Source organism: Gossypium raimondii, chromosome 5, assembly GCF_025698545.1.
Source record: "Gossypium raimondii isolate GPD5lz chromosome 5, ASM2569854v1, whole genome shotgun sequence".
In the NCBI taxonomy this organism is placed as follows: domain Eukaryota; kingdom Viridiplantae; phylum Streptophyta; class Magnoliopsida; order Malvales; family Malvaceae; genus Gossypium; species Gossypium raimondii.
Window position 1 is genome coordinate 42,818,574 of NC_068569.1, and position 22,191 is coordinate 42,840,764.

Consider the following 22,191-nt stretch of genomic DNA (forward strand, 5'->3'; position numbering starts at 1 on the left):
TTTTGCCCGCCATTTTTGTTCGATGAGAAACTCCGACTCTATAGTGGGTGTATGTAAATATAAGATATAAAATGTTTTAAAAAGAAAGAGGATAAAGTCTTTAATAGCTTACTGATTCAGGAGGGACAAAATCTGATTTAGTTTGATTTTATTCATGCACCTGGTGAAAACTCTACTTTAATTTGGATTTTTTTGGATTTGCTTAATGCATTCAATTGTAGTACCAAATCCTTTTCCATCTTGGTGTATTATACTGCATTGCTTTCAGTTATATACATTTTGGCATAATTACGTGAAAATTACAAAATAGTCCTCAAATTATTTAAATTGTTTTTTTATCATTAACTTGTAAAGGTAGAAATAAAACACCCAAAAGTTAAATATAGGGTGATAAAAAGACAATTTAATAATTAAATAATTATTTCATAGTTGGAGGACGAAAATGAAAAAATTACTAATAGTTGGATAATCATTGTTATAACTTTTAGGTGGCCAAAAAAGAAAAAAACACATAATGTAGTTTACCCCTACACATAACTTTTTTTTTTTAAATTTATATTTTGAAAGAAAAATAAATTAAAACTTAATAAAAATTAGCTTTTAAACAATATTTTCTAAATTAGATCTGTCAAAACCAATTTTAAAAAAAAAACAAAAATTTGTTGTCGATGAAAATTTGGAGTCGCCACCAATCTTTTATTAAGATGTGATTGGATCACCTAAAACGACTTTGGTCTACGAGTTTTTAGAAAAACCGGTTCGAGAGTCAGTTACGTTCGAGGAAGGATTAGCACCCTCGTAACGCTCAAAAATTGGTACCAAATTGATTAATTAATGTCTTAACGTCGAGAGTTAAAAATACGATCCTTAATTAAATTATTTATTAAGACTCCCTCATTTTGAAACAGAAAACATCACACCCAATGATTTAGGGCACGATATTTTATTTCTTCAAGATGAGTTTGTCCAAAAGATTTTGTGTGATAAAATTTAAAAGAATATTCAATTGTTTAAGATTTTTGACGAAACCGCAGCCCAATACGTTAGGGCATGATTTCTCAACATCCCAAACATTGAATATTTCCTTTATTAATATATATATATATATTTTAAAAATCTTTGTCTCGAGAAACCAATACGTCACATCCAATGCGTTAGGACACAACATATTAAATTCCCAACAACAAGCTTTTTCATTTTATTTTTGATCAAAAAGCAATTCTCGATTGTTAGATTTAACGAAGAAAATTGGAACCCAATACGTTAGGGCTCAATTTTCTTGAAAATCCTGAATACGAGTATTATCTCTATTTTGAAAAGTTCTATTTTTAAATTCGAGTAAAAAGATGACATGATTGAATGTATGTATAAATGTCGCAATAACAAATACAACAACGGCATAGAAGTAATATAAAAAATAAATAAACGAAATAAATATATAAAAAACAATAATCCATGACATGCAAAATATCAAATGAATAAGAAATATAAATGTAAACACAATTAAATAGCGAATGAAGAAAGCAAGCAAAATAAATAAATAAAAAGAAGGTATATAATATACACATAGAAATTATGAAGATTAAAATATACATATGATTTACAAATAAAATTTTGGGTTATAAAACTTATATATATAAAATACATAATGCATTTATGAAAACAAAAAAATAACATATGCATATATATACATAAATTATAAAATATGTGTTAAAAATATAAATAGGCGATTAAACATTTTCAAAATATAAAAAATATGTATGTATATATATAAGTATAATAGAATATTCAAAAAAATAAATATGTATACATGTAAAATATATTAAAATAACTAAATAATATCTACATTATCAAAAATAAAAAATATATATGTATATAGATAAATATGAGGAAAACATTAGTTGAAAAAAATAAATATGTACATAAGAAAACAATAAATATACATATATATATATATTAAAAATAGATAATAATAATAATAATTACATCATTAAAATTAACTAATTTTAAGAAAAATATAAAAAATGACTAAATTGAACTGAAAATAAAAAATCTGGGGTAAATCTGCAAATAAATAAAACCCAAATGACTGTATTGAACGCGCAAATAATCATGGAGGGACTGGAAGGGCAATTTTCCCTTTTTCTCTAAACGACGCCATTCAAAGAGGACTAAATTGAGAATGGAAATAAATTTAAGTCGAAATTAAAAAATAACAAAAACTCAATTGTAAAAACATTAAAAGGCGGAGGGGCTAAAAGTGCAATTTACCCCTCTGCTAAGAAACACGCGGATCCTAGGCCGAGTCGAGTCGGTTTCGGGTCGACCCAGGCCTTAAACGGCGCCGTTTCAATTGGTTATTTAAGCCAAAAAGGTTTCAAAAATAATTCATTTTCATCCCCTTTTAAAAAAAACCAGAAAACCTTCAAAAATTCTCTTCCCTCCCCCTAGTTCATCCGGCCAGGGTCCGATCATCGGCCGTTCATCAGCCATCGTGCCGACCGCCGACCTCCAGAGACAACACTGCCATCTGCGGTGGCCGAAAAAAGGGAAAATTACCCTTTTGGCTCTCTCAATGCTTCCAAGCCCAAATCGGGCTTCAAAATTTTCAAGAAACCACAAAAACACCCTCAAAAACCCTAGAAACATTTCGGCTCCTAGCCGTCTGTCCTCGGAGACGAACCTCGGCCATTCCAACGGTGTTTCAGAGGTAAACCAAAGTAAGTCCTTTACTTTTTTGTTTTATTGTAGTTTAGTAAAGTAAAAATAATAAAAAATAAAAGAAAATATAGAATAAAACAATGCTAAAATATCAACCTTTCGATTTTTTTGATTGATCTTTGCTCTTTGGTGCTTTGCTGTGAAAATAATAGTCCTTTTTTGTATTGATTTCGGATCCCCTTTTTACAGTATATTGAGTGTGCTTTTATAGCAAACAATGAACAAAAGAAAAAGGTATAAAATCTCTTAGTGCATCTCGTTGATTTCCTCCGATTTTCTTGTTACTCTGCCGATTCTTGTTTCCTTTTTTGTTATTTCTTGCTGTGCAGGTGAACGGGAGAGGCGGCTGCGGCGCGAGGCTTACCCCAGAAACCCTAGGGTTTCTAAAACTGCTTTGGGCCTGGGATTAATTTTGGGCCTCTGTTTATTTCAATTTGGGCCCTTATGGCCTGTTTGCAATTGGACTCTATATTTATTTTTATTTACTTGGTGCGGGCCGGATAAAAATTAGGCATTACAGCTGCCCCTCTTTGCTTGTTATCATGTAACGGGAATGGAGCAAAGACTTTAAAACTGCCCAATTTTGCCCGGTCATGCTGGACCTTGGCGCTCCTATTCTTCAAGTAGCTTCGTTCCAACCTACTGCATCTTCAGAGGTATAGGAACTAGTGCTTCGATCCACTCCACTGCAACGTCAGGGAGATAGGATTTGTACTTTGTAGCTTCTCAAAAGAACAAAATTTGCTATCTTTAGTCTGCTCCACTGCAACTTCAAATAGATAAGACTTGTAGCTTCAACTTATTCTGCTGCAACTTTAAAGATAAGTCTGATGCGATCTGCTTTACAGTAATTTCAGAGAGATGAGATTCATCATTCTAATCCACTCCACTACAACTTTAGGGAGATAGGATTTGTTTATTCAGTTTGCCCCACTGCAATTTTAGGGGGGATAAGACTTGCTTTCTTGAGTCTGCTCCACTACAACTTCATGGAGATAAGACCCGATATGATCTACTCTACTGCAACTTCAGAGAGATAAGATCTGTGGTTTTAATCCACTCCACTGCAACTTCAGGGAGATAGGATTATTGGCTTTAATCTGCTCCACTGCAACTTCAGGGAGATAAGATTCGCCATCTTCAGTCTTTTAAATTGCAATGTTGGTGAAACAAAATTTGCTATCGTAGCTTCAATCTGTTCTACTACACCGCCAAGGGAATAAGATTCACCGTTGCAGCTTCAATCTTTTTAATTGCAATGTTGAGGAAACAAGGTTCGCCGTCGTAGCTTCAATCTGTTCCACTACACCGCCAGGGGAGTAAGATTCGCCATTGTGGCTTTAATCCGTTCCACTGTAATGCCAAAGAGATAGGATTCGTTGCCCACAGCTTTAATACACTCTACTTCAGCTAATCCAAGTCTTAACGCCAGGGAGATAAGATTCGCCATCGTGGCTTCAATCTGCTCCGCTACAACGCTAGGGAAGTAAGATTCACCGTCGTGGCTTCTATCTTTTCCACTGTAATGCCAAAGAGATAGGTTTCGCTGCCCACATCTTTAATCTGCTCTTCTTCAGCTAATCCAAGTCTTAAAATTAGGGAGATAAGATTCGCCGTCGTGGCTTCAATCTGCTCCGCTATAATGCCAGGAAAGTAAGATTCGCTGTCGTGGCTTCAATCTTTTCCATTGCAACGTCAAGGCAATAAGACCAATGTCTTCGATCTGCTTCACTGCCAGCACAGGAAGGCGAGATCTGCTATCTTCAACCTACTCCACTGCTGCTCAGGGAAACAAGGCTGGTATCTTCGATCTACTTCATTTCCAATACAGGAAGACAAGATCTGCTATTTTCAACATACTCCACTGCTGCTCAGGGAGATAAGGCTGAAGTTTCACCGGTTTGTTCTCTAGGGAACATGACCTGTTCAATTCATGAACCTATTCTAGCGATTAGGATGTCATGATCGAAATGAATCAAATGCTCCTAACTAGACATGTATGAATGACATTTGAATGAATGCATAATGTCATTTTTTTCGAGAATGATCCCTCATTATCATTCAAGTTATTACTCAAAGTTTATTAAGGCTTTATCGCTGACGTGCTACAACGCCTTTTTGCTAGGCCGGCATCTCCAAAGAAACACTTAATCAAATTGCATCCACCATGAACTTCAAAGCTCAATCCACTGGGATGCAAAAAATTTGTACCATCTTTCTTCCACTGTGACCCAAGGGTAGAAAAATTTGGCTCTTCCTTAATCTTATCGTATCTCAAGGATGCAGATCATGAAACACCTTGGTTCTTTACACCCTTCCCCGGGTATCATACTAAATTCTTATGTGCAAATGAAGAATTTCTTTTCTAAAGGGAACTTCTTTCTATCCCTTGAAGCTTTGTCACCAATCAAGATTTCTTGTTGTCTCGTTCTATCAACATTTGGACAACAAAATCTGAAAGAACAGTTTTAATTTAGACTTTTCTTTCTTCGTTTTAAGCTTGGTGCGTTCTAAACCATAGTCCTGTTTTAGGTTACTAAATTATTTAGAAATTCCCAGAGTAATATGCAAAACTCCTTTTGTGAAAGTTTATTAGTCCATTAATCATTATTTTAATGCAACATGCTTGCAAAAAGATCAAAATACTAGCTAAGAGATAAATTAATTTGAGGCATAACTCAAATAATAGAAAAAGAATTTATTGATAGCAAGTGTCTTGAAAAGAAAAAGTATTCAAGATCATCAAAGAATGAAGTATTACAAGAACAAACAAATTCAGTACAAGTAATATGAAGATTAGGTGCCTTGGATATCGCAGGTTGAACTTCTCCGTACAAACTAAGAATTGTTCTGAGTTTTCACTTTGATTCCTCATTTTCCTTCAAGTGAAATATTTCTTGACTGAATCTGAATTTACAGGATTCGCTAAGTTTTTACCATCCATTTCACTCAAAATCAAAGAACCTCCAGAAAAAGCCTTTTTTACAACATAAGGTCCTTCCCAGTTTGGCATCTATTTCCCTCTGAAATCCTTTTGTAGAGGGAGGATTTTCTTCAACACCAAATCCCCCTCATGAAATTCTCTAGGACGGACTTTTTTGTTATATGCTCTCATCATTCGTTTCTGGTACATTTGACCGTGACGAATAGCTTTTAGTCTTTTTTCCTCTATCAAATTCAACTGATCATACCGAGATTGGATCCATTCAGCCTCTTCCAACTTTAACTCAGCCAATACTCGGAGAGAAGGGATTTCAACTTTAATGGGTAAAATTGCCTCTATCTTGTAAACCAAAAAAAAAGGTGTTGCCCCAGTAGAAGTCCTGATAGACATTCGGTAAGCAAGAAGAGTGAATGGTAACTTCTCATGCCAATCCTTGTAAGTTTCAGCCATTTTTGCCACAATTTTCTTGATATTTTTGTTGGTTGCCTCAACTGCAACATTCATTTTTGGATGATACGGTGATGAATTATGGTGTCTAATGTTGAACTGGTTGCAAACTTCCGCTATTGTGCTATTATTCAAATTTAACGTATTGTCAGATATGATCCTTTCAGGCATTCTATATCGACATATGATCTATTTTCTCAAAAACTTACTGACTGCTGACTTCGTGACATTAGCATATGAGGCTGCTTCTACCCACTTAGTGAACTAGTCAATAACTACAAAAATGAAACGATGCCTATTAGAAGCCTTCGGCGATATTGGCCCGATGACATCCATCCCCCACATGGAGAAAGGCCATGGAGAAGTCATAACATGAAGAGGTGAAGGAGGCACATGCATTTTATCCCCATAAATTTGGCATTTATGGCACTTCTTGGCATAATTGATGCAATCTCCTTCCATAGTGGACCAGTAATATCTGAATCTCATGATCTGTCTAACCATGGTGAATCCATTTGCGTGTGTTCCACAAATACTCTCATGGACTTCTTCTAAAATTTCCTTAGCCTCTACAGCATCCACGCATCTCAACAGTACTCGATCCTTTCCCCTTTTGTATAGAATCTCTCCATCTAAAACATAGTCAATAACTAGTCTTCTCAATGTCCTCTTATCATTCTCCGTTGCCTGATCAGGATATTCGTGATTCTTCACATATAGCAATATGTCTTGGTACCAGGGACGATTATCATTCTCCACTTCTTTAATACTGTAGCAGTGGGTCGAGATCTCATAAATACTAATTTGAATGGGCTTCATGTCCTCTAACTTATTCACTTTAATCATGGAGGCTAAAGTAGCAAGAGCATCAGCCATCTGATTTTCTTTTCATGGGAGATAACAAAAGTTAATGTTGTCAAACTCTTCAATCAATTCCAGAACCAATCTTCGATAACGGATCAACTTGGGGTCTCTCGTTTCTCATTCCCCTTTTAATTGGTATATTACCAATGCTGAGTCTCCATATACTTCTAATGTCTTAATTTTCCGTTCTATGGCTGCTCAGATACCCATGATGCAAGCTTCATACTCAGCCATGTTATTAGTGCAATCGAAGTCAAATATACTAGAGAAAGGATGATAATCTCCATTTGGAGATACCAATATTGCCCCAATCCCATTGCCTAACGCATTCGAAGCCCCGTCAAATTTAACCTCCAAGATTGATTTTCTTGGGGACCCTCTTTAGTATTTGCGACATACATCAAGTCTTCATTTGAGAAGTCAAAGTCCAACGGTTCATAATCTTCTAAAGCTCTGCTAGCCAAGAAATCTGCTATCACACTCCCTTTGATGGCCTTCTGACTTACATATACTACATCAAACTTGGAGAGCAAGATTTGCCATCTAGCCATTCTCCTATTCAACGCCGTTGACTTCATCATATACTTTAAAGGGTCAAATTTTGAAATTAGTCAAGTCGTATGATAGAGTAAGTATTGCCTCAACCTCTTTGTCATCCAAATCAAGACACAACATGATTTTTTGATAGACGAATATCTCATTTCACAATCAATAAATTTCTTACTGAGATAGTATATCGCCTTTTCCTTCTTTCCAGTCGCATCATGTTGACCCAGCACACATCCCATGGAATTGTCAAACACCGTTAAAAACAAAATCAAGGGTCTATCTGGGTTAGGTGGTGACAGCACTGGAGTATTGGATAGGTATTGCTTTATCTTTTCAAAAGCTTCCTGGCATTCTTCATTCCAAACATCTGGATTATGTTTCTTCAAAAGACGAAATATGGGGTCACATTTCTCGGTCAACTGTGAAATAAACTGAGCAATATAATTCAGTCGTCCTAAGAAAACTCGAACCTCTTTTTGAGTACGTGGTGGCAGTAAATTTCGTATTGCCTTGACTTTGTCTGGGTCAATCTCGATTCCTTTTTCATTGACTACGAAGCCCAACAACTTTCCTGACCTGGCTCCAAAAGTGCATTTTGTTGGATTGAGTTTGAGCTGAAACTTTCTTAGTCATAAGAACAATTTTCTCAGGACCTGCACATGCTTCTCATCTGTTTTGGATTTGGCAATTATATCATCAACATAAACCTCAATCTCTTTGTGCATTATGTCGTGGAACAAGGCTACCATGACTCTCTGATATGTTGCTCCCGCATTCTTTAATCCGAATGGCATTACTTTGTAGCAAAATGTTCCCCACAAAGTAATGAATGTAGTCTTTCCCATATCTTCAGGGTGCATCTTTATCTGATTGTATCCTGAGAAACCATCCATGAAGGAAAACAGTGAATAGCCCGCCGTATTATACACCAAAGTATCGATATGTGGCAATGGGAAATTCTTTTTTGGGCTAGCTTTGTTCAAATCTCTATAATCCACGCACATTCACACTTTTCTATCTTTTTTAGGGACTGGGACGATGTTGGCTACCCATTCAGAATATTTGACCTCTTGTAAAAACCCGACATCAAACTGCTTCTTGACTTCCTCTTTTATTTTAAGCACAATATCGGGCCTCATTCTTCTTAACTTCTGTTGAACTGGCTTACAATCATCCCTTATAGGTAGGCGATGCACTATAATGTCAGTGCTCAACCCGGGTATATCTTGGTATGACCATGCGAAGACATCTTTGAATTCTTGGAGTAATTCAATGAGGTCTCGTCTTGTCTTTGCAGAAATCTTAGTTCCAATTTTTACCTTTTTCCCTTCTTCCAAGCTCACAACTTCTATTGCTTCCTTGTGAGGTAGAATTTGTTTTTCTTCCTATTCTACCATTCTCAACAAGTCCAAAGATAAACCACCATCTACGTCACCTTCAAAGTCCTGTGATCCCTCTAAACACATGTTTCATTCAAGAGGAAACTCTGAGTTTGTAGCAGCGTCATTCACGTCATTGATATACAAGGACCTAATATGGTTACAAAAGAATGTATGAATTTATGTAAAATTATTTGTGCAATATGATTATAAATGAAAGAATAATTTAATATATTTACCCGTATGGAAAGAATAAAAGAAAATTTGCTCGAAAGAGTTGTATTTTATTAAAATAATGATATTTGAACATAAGCTTTTTTCACAAAAGAGTTCTTATTATTTTTAGGCTAAAACAACAAGTTTGTTCTGAATATTACTCTGAGACAGTTCTAAAGAATTTAGGTATTTCTTCCACAGTCCAATTATCTAAAACACTCCCAAGTTCATAAGGACAAATGTCTAACACACTCCTCCATTCATTTGCATCCTCATTTATGGCATTGATGTGCATGTTTTCCAACGTCTCTTCGATGCTTTCCTCAATTGATATCCTTCTCTCAGAATGAACGATCCCTCCAGATACGAAGGTTTTGGATATGTGGAGAATTATCATTGGCTCCCATTTGATTTCCTCCCCACTTAAACGCGCCCTTTTTCTTCTCTGCTTTCTTTCCAACTCATTCTTTCTCTGTCCTCTATCTAGTTTGTACCCTAAGCCAAAGTTGTCTTGTTTCTCTTTTAGCACTAGAACCTCAATTTTCCCTTGAAGGTATTTCCCTAATCCTCTTCCGGGTAAATCTCATTTCCCTACCAACAATTACAAACCCATCTCTGTAGTTTTGGATATTTTAGGCACCAGAATTTTGCTCCCTTCAGGAATAAATATTGCATTTACAAACTCCAGAGATCGAAAAGAGCATTCCACCGACTCATCATTGGTCTTCACATATGTCGCCTCATTGGATACAGCCGCTATAATATCCTCTTCGACGTGTATTATCACCAGCTGACCTTTTGACACTAACTTCAATTTCTGATGTAATGATAACGGTACGACCCCCGCTGAATGTATCCATGGTCTCCCTAATAAGAAATTGTAGGAAGGTTTGATGTCCATCACAAGAAAATCCACCTCATAAACTGTTGGGCCAATCAATAAGGGTATCTCAATTCTTCCCATGACCTTTCTTTCTGTACCATTAAACGCCTTCACTATATTTTGGCATGTTTTCATGTGCGAGCTGTCTATGGAAAGCCTGTTAAGTGAGGATAATGGCAACACATTCAAAGCTGATCCATTGTCAATCAACACTCCTGGCAAAGTATACCCTTTGCATCATGTAATGATATGCAAAGCCTTGGTAGACCCTATGCCCCAGGTGGTATTTCATCATCATTGAAGAATATAAAATTCTCAGCACTGATATTATTGACCAATCGATCTAATTTGCCGACAGAAATATCGTTGGCCATATAGGTCTCGTTCAGCACCTTCATCAACGCACTTTGGTGCACTTCTGAATTCAAGAGTAAGGCTAGTATCGATATGCGAGTCAGTTGTTTATGCAACTGTTCGACGACATTATACTCACTATGCTTCAAAATTTTGGGGAATTCCATAGCTTCTTCCTCTTTCACTAGCTTATTGATAGATAACACAGGCTCAACTATTTTCCCTTTTTGTCCCACTGTTACGGCCCTTCCTTTCACAGGTTCTGGATCGGCACTCACACCCTGGTCCTTTGTAGTCTTCTTTCCAAGGATAGTTTTATTTCACTCGTAGTTCCATGGAACCTTCCTACTATCTTAGTAAGAAAAGATTGCAGGTTTCATTATTATGATCCTTGGCATCACTGGCGTTCTTACTTCGTCATTCTTTGGTCGTGAGATGATAACCACAGGCTGAGCTACTCTTGGAGCCTTCATGGATTCAGATGTGCAGATACTCCCTTCTTCCTTAACTTCTTCGTAGAACTCCATTTCCTTGTTATCCATCATGCCTTGAACTAAAGCTCTAAATTCTGCACACTCCGGAATCTCGTGTCCCTTCTCGTGACGGAACTCACGGTAGTTTTCCACCTTTTCAAAGCTTCTCTTCGAATCCAGAACAAACAACCCTCTTTCTACCATATTCTTCCAGACCTATCTCAAAGGAATTTTCACTTCTGCGATATTTTCCTTGATTCCTCTACCCATGTTCCCACCTATCATGTTCACTCCATTATCATTATGATTAGGTAACAAATTTTCTGTATTGGGCGAATCATCCAATTTAACAACGCCCATACCTATGAGTCTTTCAACCAGCTTCTTGAATGCCATACAATGTTCTATAGAACGTCCTACGATTCCCGCGTGATAATCACATTATGCGATTGCATCGTACCACTTGGGAACGGAGGCTGCAGAGGTTTCAAGTAGTAAGGGGAAACCACGTGTGCATTGAATAGATTCTAATATAGCTCCCTATACGACATTGGAATCGGTGTGAATTGAAGCTTCTCCGTATTTTATCTTGTGTCAGATCCTTGTTTTGATAATCCTTGTTGGTTAACAGCCACTTTTCCCGGCTGATTCACCATAATCGTCTTCGAATATCCCTTACTATATGAACTTATGTTGTTGACCTCTTTTTCTTTCTTCTTCGAGGCTGACCCTCTGCTACTTTCTCCAGCATCTATCTTCCCGCTTCTGATAGCATTTTCTATTATTTCACCATTCATAACTATGTCAGAAAAGCTTTTAGTAGCACTTCCTAACATATGTGTGATAAATGGAGCCTTCAATGTGTTAACGAAAAGCATTTTCATTTCTCGTTCTAGAAGAGATGGCTGAACTTGGAAGGCAACCTCCCTTTACCTCTGTGCGTATTGCCTATAACTTTCACCGGGTTTCTTTTCCATATTCTACAGAGTGATTCTATCATGTACCATATTGGTTACATGATTGTACTGCTTTATGAATGGCTGTACTAAATCTCTCCATGAATTAATTTTGGTACGGCTCAATTGATTGTACCACTTGGATGCTGCCCCTGTGAGGCTATCCTGGAAGCAATGTATCAGTAGTTGGTCGTTGTTAACATACCCAATCATCCGTCTGCAAAACATAGTAATATGAGCTTTGGGGCTAATAGTTCCGTTGTACTTCTCAAACTCTGGCATTTTGAACTTGTAAGAGAGAACTAAATTTGGAACCAAGCTCATTTCTTTAGCATCAATCCCATAGTAGCTCTCAACACATTCCATCGCTCTAAATTTCTCTTTCAGCCATTTGTACTTTTCCTCTAGTTGTTTTGGCAATTCATCATTCATTTTCTCTTTCCCAGCTGTTTCATCAAAGTCAGGGACAACAGGATTGACAAGGTTATCTCCGGGATTAGAGCCTGATCCAGCTTGAAAATTCATTGGCGTTGTAGTACTGGCCTGAAAATGTTGAGGCTTGATGGTGACAGAAGATTTGCGCAGATATACCTCCACTTGGGTCTGCACATGCTGAGGGGTAAAGCCTGGGGGATAAATGGGTCCCTCACTATCTCCTTCTTCCATATTGAGCATAGAACCCTTTCCTTTATCAGTTCTTCCGGTCAACAACTGAGTTAATTGAGCCATCATACTCCCTTGAGATTCCATCATTTTGTCCATCATTTTTTGCTGAATTTTCTCAAGCTGTTCATTCATTTGTTGTTGAAGCTGATCCTGCATCTCCTTTTGGAACTGTTATAGCCTTTACATCATTTGATCCATGTCTTTAGTTTTTGATCGAGTACCATAGCGGTGTGTGGTGGGTTGGTTTCCAGATTAACTGAGGAATGATTTATATTAATTAGAATCTTTTAATATTTTTAATGCATATGAAAAAAAATGCAATGCATGAAATGAATGCAAAAAAGGCGTCAATTTTGATTCAATTCCATTTAAGAAAACTTTACTAGAAAGCAAATTTCTTTACATAAAGTGAATTACAAATAAAGCTTTGCCCTATTACTCAGCATTCTAATCTTCATAAGTAACACAGCTAACTCTTGCCCTCGATCTAATTCTATCTCGTACTTCACACTCAGCATGTCAGCCTGCACTACTAAAGTTTGTATGTGATCAGCTACTTCTCGAATCTGGACCACCGCTTCCTCTATAATATGATCTCTGCTCCTAACTTGATTCTGAAAGTAGTGAAGCTGTTCCTTATTATGACTTTCAATTGCCTCCAAGCACTCGATCCGAATATCACAATTTTGCAATCTTGTTTCCAATTCTTCTATTCTTTTCTTCATTTCTTCATTTTTGCCTAAGCTTGCTTTCAACTCTATTGCGGAATTTCGATTTTGATACTGACGAAGAGATCTTTCCAACTCAGTCACTCTATCCTTTAATTCACCTTTTTCTCTTCGGCTATTTGACAAACTCTTTTCTAAAGCCTCGTTTCGCATCTGTGTCTCTTAGAATTTTCGTTCTCATCTATCGACTTTGTCCTTTTCCTCTCAAATTTCTGCTCGCCACTGTTCTGAAGTTTTTCCCAACCCGGCAATTTTCATTGACAGTCGTAACTTTTTATAACCTGTCTTCAAACTATCCAACTCCCCTTCAACCTTGTTTTTCCCTTTTCTCAATTTCTCAGTTTTGAGCTTTTGAATGTCTATGTCTAATCTTAAGTTCATCTTCTCTTCCTCCATTTATTCTATCTTCTTTTCTAACTCTGCATTTCTTCCTTCAAAATCTTGTCTTATGATTTCCAACTCAGAAGGGACGACCCGCAAATATTCCTCTATTGATTGGCTATTTTCCTAACTTATCTTGGGTATATTGTCGTTGATTCTCCTAACCCACCATTCATTATACTCAAGAGTTGTCATTGGACCCACCGCTAACCTCTTCATTCGGCGAGTTTGTTTCCATGTGCTAGACTTCTCTTGAATCTTCTTTCTATAACCATCATCCCTGTATGAAAATTCACAATCAGCTATTCCTTGGGTCGTAGGTATGAATTGCCTTGACCTATACTGCCTTAGCACTAACAATGGGGCATATCCAACAGCTCTCCAAATTCCAAGCAGTGGAACCCAATTGAAATTACCACACCTATACAGGACCTCATCTAGAAGCAACCATGGAGCCCTCCACTCGACATCCTCCTCTTGAAGATTCTGAAGAATCGCCATCCACTTCTCCTCCGAAATGTCGTCTCTCCTCGGTGTGGCTACAATCTCCTTTAGTGGCGAGTAATTTTTAGAGAAAACCCTATAGGAAACCCGATCAACCTTCCAAAAGTGATTGTGAAACCATGCGAGTAGGAGCTGTGTACATCCAATGAATCTACCCTCACTCGCCTTTCGACATGCACTCAATAACCTGAAAATTTCTGCCAGAATCGCTGGAATCGGTGTAACCTTCTTATCAAGCCGGTCAAATAAATCGGTGACTGCTTCATCAACATGCCCCAAAGCTTTGGGGAAGACAACTAAACCATATATACTCAAAGCAAAAACATCTAACCTGTTCCTCACATTTGGGTGCGTTAGAATTAAATCTTTCAAACTCTTCCATGGAATGCACTTGCTATCCCTTTTTTGCTTAATCCGTGCAGCAACCCACTGCTCACTCATCCCTGTTACATTAATCAGCTTCTTCGAAAAGGTTGGCACATTTATTGCTCTCAAGTAGACCTTGGCCACTTGAAACTTTGAACATCGGAGTAAAGCCACATATTCTTCTATCGTAGGCACCAAATTGACCTTCCCAAATGTGAAGAAGCTGTAAGCAGGATTCCAAAACTGGGCCAGGGCTCGAAATAAATGCTTGTCTACCTTTACATCAAGCAAATAAGGCAAATCCCCATAATTATTATAAAATAACTGTCTAACCTCGTCATTCCACTGATCCCAGATTTCCTTCAACTCTTGCAAATTGCTTTGAGTTACACTGATGCGAGTAAAATCCCATAGTTTCGATACATATCCGTCAACCAAACTATCGTCTTTCTTTTGCTGTGTCGTTTCAGACCAAGTTCGGACAGCCGCATTTTCCTCCACTTTATCAAGAAACCCTTTTTCCATGATAAGCTTTCTATCTAGCAACTGAATATGAACCGGCGCCTTTTATAATGAAATGAGATGCCATGTCATGCAATCAAAATAAAACACAAAAAGTCAGTATCATAAAATATAATCAAGAAATAGTAAAACACCTATTTGGATATCTACTAGGGTTCAGTGTAGTTCTACCTAAGGTGGATCCCTAAGGTTCACTTATGAAGTTTGGCTTCTAGGGCAAATGTACCCGAACCAGCAGTTTCCTCGATCTTCACCCATTATAGGCTCATATAGACCAAGTTCGATTAAGGGGAATACATTTTCCCTATGACTATACGGAGATGAAAATCTCACTAAGGCATAGGTACCGATGTATTTCGAAAGCGATCCACTATCCTATATGGAGGTGAAAACCTCACGAATAAATGGTTTCTCACTCCCACTTAGAAGGGTAAGATCATTCAATTCATGTAATGTGTAATGCAAACAATACTTAGATCAATTAAGTAAGAAAATAATGAATGCAAAAAGAATATCATGAATTTATTTTTTTCGACCATAAGACAAAAATTAATCAACTTTGTGGCTCGACTCTCTTATTTTAAAAAATGTCCCCAGCGGAGTCGCCAAGCTGTCGAAACCAATTTTATTTTTTTAAAACAAAAATTTGTTGTCGATGAAAATTTGGAGTCGCCACCAATCTTTTATTAAGGTGTGATTGGATCACCTAAAACGACTTTGGTTTACGAGTTTTTAGAAAAACAGGTTCGGGAGTCCGTTACGTTCGAGGAAGGATTAGCACCCTCGTAACGCCCAAAAATTGGTACCAAATTGATTAATTAATGTCTTAACGTCGAGAGTTAAAAATACGATCCTTAATTAAATTATTTATTAAGACTCCCTCATTTTGAAACAGAAAACATCACACCCAATGCGTTAGGGCACGATATTTTATTTCTTCAAGATGAGTTTGTCCAAAAGATTTGTGTGATAAAATTTAAAAGAATATTCAATTGTTTAAGATTTTTGACGAAACCGCAGCCCAATACGTTAGGGCACGATTTCTCAACATCTCAAACATTGAATATTTCCTTTATTAATATATATATTTTTTAAAAATATTTGTCTCGAGAAATCAATACGTCACATCCAATGCGTTAGGACACAACATATTAAATTCCCAACAACAAGCTTTTTCATTTTATTTTTGATCAAAGAGCAATTCTCGATTGTTAGATTTAACGAAGAAAATTGGAACCCAATACGTTACGGCTCAATTTTCTTGAAAATCCTGAATACGAGTATTATCTCTATTTTGAAAAGTTCTATTTTTAAATTCGAGTAAAAAGATGACGTGATTGAATGTATGTATAAATGTCACAATAACAAATACAACAACGGCATAGAAATAATATCAACAAATAAATAAATGAAATGAATATATAAAAAACAAGAATTCATGACATGCAAAATATCAAATAAATAAGAAATATAAATGTAAACACAATTAAATAGCGAAGGAAGAAAGCAAGCAAAATAAATAAAGAAAAGAAGGTATATAATATACACATAGAAATTATGAAGATTAAAATATACATATGATTTACAAATAAAATTTTGGGTTATAAAACTTATATATATATATAAAATACATAATGCATTTATGAAAACAAAAAAAAATATATGCATATATATACATAAATTATAAAATATGTGTTAAAAATATAAATAGGTAGTTAAACATTTTCGAAAATATAAAAAAAATATATACGTATATATATAAGTATAATAGAATATTCAAAAAAATAAATATGTATACATGTAAAATATATTAAAATAACTAAATAATATCTACATTATCAAAAATAAAAAAAATATATGTATATATAAATATGAGGAAAACATTAGTTGAAAAAAATAAATATGTACATAAGAAAATAATAAATATACATATATATATATTAAAAAATAGATAAAATAATAATAATTACATCATTAAAATTAACTAGTTTTAAGAAAAATATAAAAAAGGACTAAATTGAACTGCAAATAAAAAATCTGGGGTAACTCTGCAAATAAATAAAGCCCAAAGGACCGTATTGAACGCGCAAATAATCATGGAGGGACTGGAAGGGCAATTTTCCATTTTCCTCTAAACGGTGCCGTTCAAAGAGGACTAAATTGAGACTGGAAATAAATTTAAGGCGAAATTAAAAAATAACAAAAACTCAATTGTAAAAACATTAAAAGGCGGAGGGGCTAAAAGCGCAATTTACCCCTCCGCTAAGAAACACGCGGATCCTAGGCCGGTTCGGGTCGGTTTCGGGTTGACCCGGGCCTTAAACGGTGCCATTTCAATTGGCTATTTAAGCCAAAAACGTTTCAAAAATAATTCATTTTCATCCCCTTTTAAAAAAAACCAGAAATCCTTCAAAAAATTCTCTCCCCCCCCCCAAGTTCATCCGGCTAGGGTCCGGTCATCGGCCATTCATCGGCCACCACGCCGACCGTCGACCTCCGGCGACAGCACCACCGTCTGCAGTGGCCGGAAAAAGGAAAAATTACCCTTTCGACTCTCTCGACCCTTCCAAGCCAAAATCGGGATTCAAAATTTTCAAGAAACCACAAAAACACCCTCAAAAACCCTAGAAACCTTTCTGCTCCTAGCCGTCTGTCCTCGGAGATGAACCTCGGCTGTTCCAACGGCGTTTCAGAGGTAAACCAAAGTAAGTCCTTTACTTTTTTTGTTTTATTGTATTTTAGTAAAGTAAAAAAAATAAAAAATAAAAGGAAATATAGAATAAAACAATGCTAAAATATCAACCTTTCGATTTTTTTGATTGATCTTTGCTCTTTGGTGCTTTGCTGTGAAAATAATAGTCCTTTTTTGTATTGATTTCCGATCCCCTTTTTACAGTATATTAAGTGTCCTTTTATAGCAAACAATGAACAAAAGAAAAAGGTATGAAATCTCTTAGTGCATCTCGCTGATTTCCTCCGATTTTCTTGTTATTCTGTCGATTCTTGTTTCCTTTTTTGTTATTTCTTGCAGTGCAGGTGAACGGGAGAGGCGGCTGCGGCGCGAGGCTTACCCCAGAAACCCTAGGGTTTCTGAAACTGCTTTGGGCCTGGGATTAATTTTGGGCCTCTGTTTATTTCAGTTTGGGCCCTTATGGCCTGTTTGTAATTGGACTCTATATTTATTTTTATTTGCTTGGTGCGGGCCGGGTAAAAACTAGGCATTACAAGATCGATGATTGAAGCGGTTAAGTCACCGGTTCATCGGTCCAAATAAAAAATTAAAAAATTCGGTTCCACTAAGTTTTTAACTGATTTGTACCAATTCTCAGTCTGATTGGTTTAAAACCACTTTCCAAAATAGTATCCTAACCAATCTAATCAGCAAACAACACTGTTTTTAATTGAATAATAATGACTAAGGTGTTTATTTATTAAAATTTAAAATATTAAATACCTTTATTGTAAATTTGATATTATTTTTAATATATTTTATTGAGTTTGTATTTTAATTCGTGATAGTAAAATCAATTAGTCACGTTATATTAATATAAATAGATAAATATATCTTTAGAATTTAGCATGTAAGCTCTATACACCGACAATCAACAATATAATTTAATTTTAAATATTTAATATCCAAAACTAAAAAATATCAAACAAGAAATAAATATACCAATCTCAATAAATTCATATTTATTCTGGTCAAGTAATACCTGGAACTTAAAAGATTTCATTTTGGAAATTTTAAATTCGCGAAAATTAATTAAAATGAGGATGTAAAAGAAAATCATAATTGGTAGATACTTGGATTTCCAATTAATGATTTATCTTAAAAATAGTAAATAGTGAATGTATATTAATTAACGAGTATCTAAGAAAATCTCATTTCTCAATAATATGATTGACTTGTTGACCTGAAATCCTCCATATTAAGTAGCAAAATTAATTAATATTTTTGTCAATTTTTAATGTTACATGTGTTACACATAATTTTATGTATTTATTTTTTTAATTCATTACAAATGATTGTCGAAACCACCCGTTTTGAAAACAAGGATTTAGTTGTTGAAAAGAAAATTCGGGAGTCGCCACCGATCTTTTAATGAGGTGTGATCGGATCACCTTAAAAAAACGATTTTTAGGTCTACGAACTTTGAGAAAATAGGCTCGGGAGTCAGTTACGCACGAGGAAGGGTTAGCACCCTCGTAACGCCCAAAATTGGTACCGAATTAATTGTTTAATGTCTTAGTGTCAAAATATTGAAAAGATTTTAAAATATGATCCCTTTATCTTGAACAATGTTATTTTTATTAAAGATGCTTGGATAAATCGATGCGGATACCAAAAACCTCCTTGTCTCAGAGTAATAAAATGACACACCCAATACATTAGGGCACAACATTTTTAGTCCTCGAGAATAAGTTTGTCTTTGCTTTTGAAAACTTTTGTGGTGAAGTTAAAAGAGATATTCAATTGCTTTAAGTCAGATGAAAAATCGAAACCCAATACATTAGGGCACAATTTCTCAAAATTCCTAGCATTGAATATAACCCTTATCATTATTTTATTTTTTTTAATCTTCATTTTGAGAAAACGACACGTCACATCCAATACATTAGCACACGATGTATCGAATTTCCGAGAATGAGTTTTAATTATGCTTTGATTGAAGAAAATTTTCGATTATTTAGATTCAACGAGGAAAAATGGAACCCAATACATTAGGGCTCCATTCTCTCGAGGATTCCAAATTTCGAGTATTGTGTTATTTTGAAAGACTTTTGTATAAAATGATTTTGATATTTAAATAATATGGAGCGTAACATTTTAAGCAAATAAAATGCGATTGAATAATGATGTACAACGTGAATTAACCATTCGTAAATTTAAATATACACTAATGAATGCAAACAATCAATCAATAAATATAAACGAGCAAGCAATAACAATTTCATACATTCTAAATATCAACATTAACCAATAAGAGGAAACTAATTGAAAATCAAGCAAGAAAATAACACTCATGAAATATGCAAATTTAAACATAATTTAAGAAATAAGTATAACATGGATAAATTAAAAGGTTAAAATAAATTTGAATAAATTAACAATATTGAAATAAGTTGAGATAAATTAAAATGTTAAAATAGTGGAAAGAGATAAAATATCTATATAATAATAAGAAGTTAACATTAGATTATGTATGTATGGATAATGAAAATAATTTAATATGAAGTATGTACGTATATAATATTATTATATAATAACATTATAAAAAATATTTACAAATCTAAAAATATATAAATAGTGAATTTAGAGGAAATATATTATAGAATAAAATATTAAAATATATATAAAACATCAATTTACATGAAAATATATATAAAATGTGGAAATTTAAATAATGGTACATAATAAATTTTGAATAATAAAACATGGTAAGTTTATATAATATTAATCTTAGATTCAAAATGATAATATATTATAATATTGAAATAGTATTGATAATAAAATTAAGAAATATATTAAACTTAAATAAGAAAGAAAGTTAGATTTTATTGGACGAAATTGTATTAAATTCGAAATAAGAAGGAGAAAAAGAAAAAAATGAAAATAAAGCAAAATTGAGGATCAACAGGGCACATGCGAATAACATGGGGGACCAGATGGGAAATAATTCCCGTCCCTCCAAAACGCGGTGCACAACTTGGGCCAAATTGAAATCAACAACAAATTGTGCTGCCCAAAATTAAATAAGTTAAAAGGATCATATTGAAACACACCGCAAAACAGGAAGGACTTGACACGCAAATATCCCTCCCCATACCAAAACGCGCGGATCTAGCCGCGGTTGGATCGGGTCATCTGGTTGTTGGCCTTTAAACGGTGCCGTTTTGAAACCATAGTATTGGCATCAAACGACATCGTCTCATATTGCTTAAAAACTAAAAAAACCCTAAAGTATCAGCAGCCCTCCTTTATTTTGAAAGAAAAACCTAGGGCAGAGAGGCACTCCCCCATGCGCCGCTCGAAGAACTAGCCGCTCAGAGACTTTCCGATCTCTCGCCCAACTCCGATCATGACGGAGTGACCGACAGTTCGGCAATCAGGTACCTCTTTACCCTCTAATCTCTTCTTTTTATTTCTTTTTGAACCACCAATCACACGAAACACACAAAAAAAGATTAAAAGACGAAAAAACAAAATAAAAGTTTGAATCACCTTTTGTATTCTGAAAATTTTTCTCTGATTTTCTATTTCAAATTTTCGTATCTGTGTGTAACCGATTACAAAGGTTCCGCCTTTTGTTTTATAGGTCGGAAAAGGTAAACAAAAATGAAAAAAATGAAAAAATACAATTTTTGTTGTCTGCTGCGTTGTTTGCGTCCCATTTGCAGGTGTACGGGGGCAGAAGTCGACGTGGAGGTACGGAGGCGAAGGCACATGCGTACGGAGGCCTGTCACATGTGAAGGGGAGGTCCGAAAGCATGTGCGGAGGAGATGCATCAGCAGCAGGCGCAAGTCTTGAGAGCCTTGGGTTCTCTTCATGACCTTCTTGGTCGCTAAAGGCAGCCTAGGGTTTGGTTCTGTTTTCTTGTGTAATGGGCTTAGGGTTAGGTGTATTGGGTTGGGGTATTTGGGCTGAATTGGGTTTGTAGCGTCTGGGCTTAGGGTGTCTAAAACTTTAGGCTAGTTGGGCCTACTCGGATTTGGCCCTGTTGTTGTAAAGAAATGGACTGTGCTATTTTTTGGACTTTTAATTTTTTATTTAGTTTAATTTTTTTTGTGATTTTGGGCCCGGGCAAATTGGGCTTATTACAATGATATTTTTAAAATTTTAAATATCAATTATAATAAAAATCCATTAATTTCAAAAAATAATTAAGAGAGTAAAATAATATTTTAAAAATAATGAAAATGAAAAGAGCCAAACCATCTTATAGTAAAAATATTAAGTAAATAGATAAAATAACTTGTCATTCAAATATAAGTCAAAATTGTATCTACAAAGAATCATTATTTTAGTTCTTGGTTGATTTTGACATAATATTTCAAGACATTTGTTTCATAGAAAATGATTTAGGAATATGTTTTCTACATTTCTGTTTGTTTCATGGAAAACAATTTAGTCAATGAAAAATAACTTACAAATCAATAGAAAATAAACCTTTTTTTCCAATAAAATGACTTACTTTTTAGAAAATATAAGTCAATTTTAAAAAAAAAGCTCTTTTAT

At 35.1% G+C, this 22,191-nt stretch overlaps 1 long non-coding RNA gene across 1 annotated transcript; it reads left to right on the forward strand.

Annotated features, from left to right (window-relative positions):
- Positions 1-17,360: 17,360 nt before the first annotated feature.
- LOC105767643 (uncharacterized) lies at positions 17,361-18,332 on the forward strand. Its single transcript, XR_001125562.2, has 3 exons — positions 17,361-17,658; positions 17,850-17,894; positions 17,985-18,332. It is a non-coding gene; the product is annotated as an uncharacterized LOC105767643 (long non-coding RNA).
- The last annotated feature ends 3,859 nt before the right edge of the window (positions 18,333-22,191 follow it).